Source organism: Sus scrofa, chromosome 4, assembly GCF_000003025.6.
Source record: "Sus scrofa isolate TJ Tabasco breed Duroc chromosome 4, Sscrofa11.1, whole genome shotgun sequence".
Classification (NCBI taxonomy): domain Eukaryota; kingdom Metazoa; phylum Chordata; class Mammalia; order Artiodactyla; family Suidae; genus Sus; species Sus scrofa.
The window spans coordinates 99,249,097-99,256,513 of NC_010446.5; positions in this window are offsets into that span (position 1 = coordinate 99,249,097).

Genomic DNA, 7,417 nt, shown 5'->3' on the forward strand with positions numbered 1-7,417 from the left:
GTAGGTCACAGACAAGGCTCGGATCCCACGTTGCTGTGGCTCTGGCGTAGGCCAGCGGCTACAGCTCTGATTAGACCCCTAGCCTGGGAATCTACATATGCCGCAGGAGCGGCCCTAGAAAAGGCAAAAAGACAGAAAAAAAAAAAAAAAATCTAGGACCCAAATGACCATACATTTAGGATGAAGGTGAACTAGAAACAAAACATCCCCTGTGTAATACAGTTAATTTTAGAGCCTCTTTCACACCTTTTACTTGGTTCAAAGTTTTTCTAGGCTGGTAGTACTCCCAGGTATCTTTGTTGTAAATCTCAAACTATTCCAAACTGTTTTTTTCAAATACAACGTGTAGCACATATTCAAAGATAATGAATGCAAAGAAACTAGATCCATGCATGAGAATCAGCAGACACATCAGGCAACAGAAACTGACCTTCAAAATATTAGAAAGATTGGAGTTATCATAAAGACTGTTAAGTAATGATGTCTACATTGTTCATGAAACAAGTGAAAAATTTGAAAACACTAAACTCAAACAGACAATGCACCCCTGTGTTTACTGCAGCATTATTTAGCATTATTTACAATAGCCAAGACATGGTAATAACCTAAGTGTCCATCAACAAATGAATAGATAAAGAAAAATATAATTCAGCCATAAAAAAAAAGAAGGAAATCTTGCCATTTGCAACAACATGGATGGACCTTGAGGACATTATTCTAGGTGAAATAAGTTAGACAGAGAAAGACAATACCCTGTGATCTCACTTGTATATGTAATCTTAAAAGAAAAAAAAAAAAAAAAAAAAAAAGGAGCTTATAGAAGGATTTGGCTGCCAGAGGTGGAAAGTGGGGAGATGGGCAAAATAGGTAAAGGGAGCCAAAAGGCACAAACTTCCAATTATAAAACAAGTCATAGGGACACAGCATGGCACCTATAATCAATTACACTGTTAACATATTTGAAAATTGCTAAGAAAGTAAATCTTAAAAGTTCCCATCACAAGAAAAAAAAATCTGTAACCATGTACCGTGATCAATTAACTAGACTTATTGTGGTGATCATTTTGCAATATAGCCAAATATTGAGTCATTATATTGAATACCTGAAACTAATATAATGTTAAATGTCAATTATACCTCAATAAACCAATTTTTTTCTTTTTTTTTTTAAGGCTGCACCTGTGGCATAAGGAAGTTCTCAGGCTAGGGGTCGAATCAGAGCTGTAGCTGCCGGCCTATGCCATAGCCACAGCAACTTGGGATCTGAGCCACAATAATCCTAAACCACTGAGCAGGGCAAGGGATCCGAACCTGCATCCTCACGGATACTACTTGGGTTCGTTACCCCTGAGGCATGATAGGAACTCCCAAATTTTTGTTTTATTTGAAAATTTGGGAGAATTTTGTCCGTTGGGGAGTTTTCTTAGTTTCAACTAAACATTCAGAATCACAAGATGTTCACTGACCACACAAGGCTCCAGTCTATGCAGAAAGATAAAAGATAAGAACTACAGCTCCCTAGCAGGGCAGCCTCAGGCATTATTCTTCTGTGGAAGTAATCCTTGAAGCAGTCTACACTGTCACCCAGGAGATATTATCTTGGTTCTCCGCCCCTCACTTTTTACTCCTAGACTGATGAGTGAGGTGCAGGAGAAAAAGACACATGGAGCCACCGTGTCTTTGACACTCCACATCCCAGGAGCCAATATCGCTTGCAAAAACTTCACAGCCTAAGCAGGTAGGGTAGGGGGTCCCTGGAGAAAGAAAAACCAGGCATGGCTCTCTGGACACAAGTGAAGTCATTTTTGGCCTAAGCCATTTTGTGATCTAAGCCTGTCCACAATGCTTGCCCTTGTTCTTCCCTAAGAACAGCCTGTTCTTAATGGAACAAAAGAACAAGCGGTTATCAAGCAAGAGAAGTAACAACAGCACAGGTAATAAATCAGTTGTAAAGATACTTGGTTCTGTTTCAATGGTAAAGACTAGCCTGGAGCACTTTCTTGAGCTGTTTTGCAGAATTTCACTACCCCTCTCCCCCAACACCTCACCTCAGCTCTACTAGCAAATCAGCAGGAACCTAAGGAATGATGATATTGGTCTTTTTGACCCTTGACTTCAATTAGCTAAAGCCTGGATTCTGTCAACTGCCCAACCCCCTTCACGAATATGCATGTACCCTTTGCGTAAAATTTCCTCAATTTTGCTATCCTGGGAGATACTTAGGGAAAGATCTCCAGTGTTCTCCTTACTGCAAGTCATAAATCCTTCTTTCTCCCAATCTTTGGCTTAGTTGTGTCTTTTGGACTTGACAGCCACAAGAGGCGAAACCGGTTTTGGGGTAACAACAGCATAGTGTCCAATGTGCATGCAAAATTTATGCAAGTTACAAGAGTCACTGCGCTCCAGGAAGCTCAAAGTATAGATTCTCACCAGGTACTTGTTATTTTTCCATGTCCAGATGTAGTCTATCAATTTTTTAAAATCATATAATGTTTTTAGTAATATAGTTAATATTTCACCCTTATAAGATTCCAGGAAAACAGAGCTAGTGGTTTAATTAAAGGTCAAATTGTCATGCAAGAGGGGAAGTTTTGTTTGCTCATTTGTAAACACTTTCCTGCTAAATGCAAACTGTACAAAGTGAGAGAACAGACTTGCAGGAGAGTCAAATAGAAATTCTAAAATGGTAAGCCCATCCAAATGAGAACAAGCAAAGGCTATTTATACAGAACTTGCTACAGTAAAGGAGTTGGCCATCATCCTTTGGGTTTAGTAGAGACTCAAAGGCAGGCAGAAACCTGGGAACACATATGGAAAAAAGGGAATGCTGCAGGTATGCCTGGATTGGAGGCTATTGGCATGGGGAAGCTCTAGACAGGCTAACTAGAAGCAGGATGTTCTACATGATTGGTTAGAGGTACATATTTGGCCTTCTCTGGTTGGGCCAAAATTGGAAGCAGGAACAAAAATTAAAGTTGTCAGTTATCAGTCAAGTGTTAGCCATTTTGGAACTGACTATTACAAGTGTTTTTGTTTGGCTTCATGGACTGTTTGCTGAGACCATGGTTGACTTCCTACAACTCTAACTTACAGGTTGACTTCCTGGGATGGTTAGTGTAGACAACAGGTTAGTTTTCTAGGCTGGTTGCTGCACATTGCGGGTCAGAATTCTATTTTTATTTGTGATCTGGCCTTTGACTTTTTGCATATTCAGACTCTCTTCTGGAACCCACTAAAATGCTTTTATCCTCATTACTCCCCTGAAATTGCTCTTGTCAATGTCATCAATGACAAATTTTGCTAAGCCAAATGGTCGATTCTTACATTCATTCATATATCTATCAACATTTATCTAATCTATCAACAATTGATCCTTCCATCTTGCTGGAAATGTTTTCTTCACTCGAAAGGAGAAAAAAAAAAAAAGGAAATTCTGAAATAAAATAAAAATAACTAAAAAACTCAGTGGAAAAATTTAACAGGAAAGCAATCACAGCTAAAAAGAGAATTAGTAAAGTAAAAAATTGGGAAGAAAAAAACTCAAAATGTAGAACAAAGACAAAACAAGTAACATTAAACACAATTTTAAAAATAGCAAATAGGAGTTCCCGTCGTGGCTCAGTGGTTAATGAATCCAACTAAGAACCATGAGGTTGAGGGTTTGAGCCCTGGCCTTGCTCAGTGGATTAAGGATCCGGCGTTGCCCTGAGCTGTGGTGTAGGTCACAATCAAGGCTCGGATCCCATGCTGCCGTGGCTCTGGCATAGGCCAGCGGCTACAGCTCCAATTCGACCCCTAGCCTGGGCACCTCCATATGCTACGGCAACAGTCCAAGAAACGGCAAAAAGACAAAAAAATAAATAAAATAAAATAAAATATTTATTTAAAAAATAGCAAATAGATTGAGAAGGTATACCTTACTTTTTAGTTAGAATCTCACAAGAGAGAGAAAATAGGATAAAGACAACATTTGAAGAAGAAATGCTTCAGATTTTTCCAGACAACATAAAAGACAAATAGATTCTAGAGGGCTAACCAATTCCATAAAAGATAAATAAAGGGATATCAATATTAGAGAAATCACAGTAAAACTGCAGAAAATCAGAAAAAAGACAAACATTGTAAAAAAAAATGCCCAGAGGAAAAAAGAGGTTACATTAAAATCAGTAGCAGTTAGACTACTGACTGACTTCCGAAAAGCAAAAATCAAAAGCAAATATCTCCAATGTTCTAAAACACAGTAACTGCCTCCAGACTCCTATACTTAATAAAAATTGTCTTTGATAATTAAAGAAAAATACTCTTTTGGAGAAAAAAAAAAAGCTGAAACAGTTCTTCATCAGGAACCAACACAAAAGCAAGAAGCATGACTTCAGAGTATGTCTCTTGTGGAATATAACCATCTTCAGGCAGAAGAAAAATGATTCTTTTTTTTTTTTTTTTTTTGCTATTTCTTTGGGGCCGCTCCCACGGTATATGGAGGTTCCCAGGCTAGGGGTCTCATCGGAGCTGTAGCCACCGGCCTACGCCAGAGCCACAGCAATGCGGGATCCGAGCCGCATCTGCAACCTACACCACAATTCACGGCAACGCCGGATCGTTAACCCGCTGAGCAAGGGCAGGGATCAAACCCTCAACCTCATTGTTCCTAGTCGGATTCGTTAACCACTGCGCCACGACGGGAACTCCAGAAAAATGATTCTACATGGAAAGACAGACAGAAAAAAAAATAGAAAGGTAATAGTAAACACATGGATAAATATAACGTTAGCCACATAAAAATATACAACTAGTTTTCTGGGGTTTATAGTAAATGATAACAGCATATATGCAGAGTGAGACAAAATGGAATAAAAGTATTCCAAGACCTTTATACTGTTCAACATGAGGGTCAGTCAGGGTAATAGTTATTACTATGCTCAATAAATTAAGGATTAAGATTGCAATTTTAAAATTAATCACAAAGAGACTAGAAGCAAAGTGAATTCCAATAAATTAGATGAGAATATAGGGCTCAGTTCAAGGTCTTAGAGGTTTTTCCTCTGTCTAAGCACAAACAACCCTTACCAAACTTCTCCACATGGATCTGATAGTGCAAAAGGAGAAGGCCAGAAAGAAGGCAGATGGAATGAAGATGTCAGGTTGGAAGCTCTCCTTGACACCAGTTGGGTTGGAATTTTTGATGAAAGGAGACAGTAATAACCACACCTCTCTGTATGATGTTTCAATGTACTGTGTCCTCAGCAATTAGAAAAGAAAGCTCAATATCTGTCCTGTATTGTAAAGAATGGGGAGTGTTTGCTCCCCCTCTGGGTATTAAGAGTTAGGGAAGAGGAAAAGCAGAGAATTTCTCTTTGCTGCATAAATATTTCCCTTTGATTTTCTCATGTCATTCTAAGTAATGATAAGAGAGAGAGATTAAGTAAGTCCATCCAAAGGCCATTTTCTTCCCATTGTCACTCCTCCTGTGTTTCATGCTGGGACAGGAAATGGACAACACAACTGAGCAAGGAATGCCATTTTAATATAATAGTTTTCTAAAGTATGTGAGAACATGGCATAAATTAATTTCAGAGCTACACTATCTAAGGGTTACCAACACCTTCCCAATATACTTCCTTTCTTGAATTATAAATAGTTGCATTGCATTACTGCATCACCTTGCTGTACAGAAGAAAACTGACAGAACACTGTAAACCAACTATAATGGAAAAAATTAAAATGATTTAAAATTTAAAAAAATAAATAAATAGTTGCAGTATCCATCCACCTATCTATCTGTAAAATATATACAAAATGGCAGTATGACTACATATTTGAACATACTCATCAGGTAATGTTATATAGTGGACAAAACATGACAGCATAAGCCAGCTACATCAATGTGAGTAATGTAAGATGTGGAATTTTATTATTAAATTTTATTATTATTATCATTATCATTAATAACTTTATTGTTTCCTTTAGAGCAATAAAAATGTAGAAAAATTAATGATCCAGTAAAGAAATTTCCCTTCACTAAATGTCCTCATCAAAACATAAAGTGGCCATTAAAATGGAAACTAAATAAAATTATGAAAATAACTCCTCTTTGCTTTAAAAAAATATGCATATGCTGTGGATTCAAACTAATATATATAAAATAAACAACAAAGTCCTACTGTACAGCACAGGGAACTATATTCAATATCCTGTGATAAACCATAATGGAGAAGAGTATGAAATAGAATATATGTGTACATACATATAACTGAATCACTGTACTGTACCCCAAAAGCTAATACAACACTGTAAATCAACTATACTTCAATTTTTAAAAAAATCTGCTGTGGTCAAACCAACCAGACTTTGGTCTTGAGAAGCTGTTACTTTTATTTTTGGTGCTTATATATTTATTTCTACCAACACTTTCAATGACAGGTTTAAGGATCCTCCTGTGTAGCACGTTTCTGAAGTTCCTAAATATCAAGTATACCCACGAAACTATCCAAGCAACAGCTCCATAACCACAAAATTTAGAACCAGTGACCTCTGAAAGCAAAAACGGCAGGATTACAATTTTAGTGCAATTTATCTTACCCGGAAGAAAAAGGTGAACACCAAAACGAAGAGAACAGAGAAAGTCTTGAATTCAAGTTTACTGAAATACTAGGCACATTTTCTGGTTTGTCTCTTGTGGACTCAAAAGGCTATGGGGAAATTGACTACAAAGAGATCGGTTGATGGTAAATAAAGCTCAAAATTATACCTAAAAAAAACTGATAATTTCTAGTGTTGGTTTTAAATGTGGGGGAGAAAATTTAGTCTCATATAGTTTGGGGCATGTAATTGGTACTTATAAATTGGTGGGAAGTGCATATGGGAGTTTTAAATTCACACTACATTTCACCTAGTAGTTTCACTTTCTGGAATGTATCCTTTATAAAGTTAACTCCATTTCTCCACCAGTTATGGGAAAAAATGAACGACAGCAGTTAAAGAATGCCACACCTAACAGTAAAACAGGAAAAAATACACCGTTGTTTCTTTAGTCGGGGATCAAACCCGGGTCGCAGCAGTGAAAGCGCCGACTCCTAGCCACTAGGCCACCAGGGACCTGATAGCTGAGTCTCTTTCTTCTTCCTTCTAATTAGAATGACATTTTCCCTTCACTCTCGGCAGCTTTAGACCTTCGGAAGGGTCACCCGTTGCTCCAGAAACCTCCTCCTAAGGAAATTCCCTCCCTGCTTTCTCCAAAAAAGGAGCCCGCAGGTGACCCTCCGAGCGCCCGCGAAGCCTCCCCGGTCTGCAAGTCCCAAGCGAGTTGCCTCTTTCCGCACCGCAGAACTGCCCTGGTGAGGCGCCTTTGGAGAGAAGGTTGGGGAGCGGACGATGTGCCAGGAGGTGGGAAGCGAGAGAGCCCCAATGTCATGAAGGC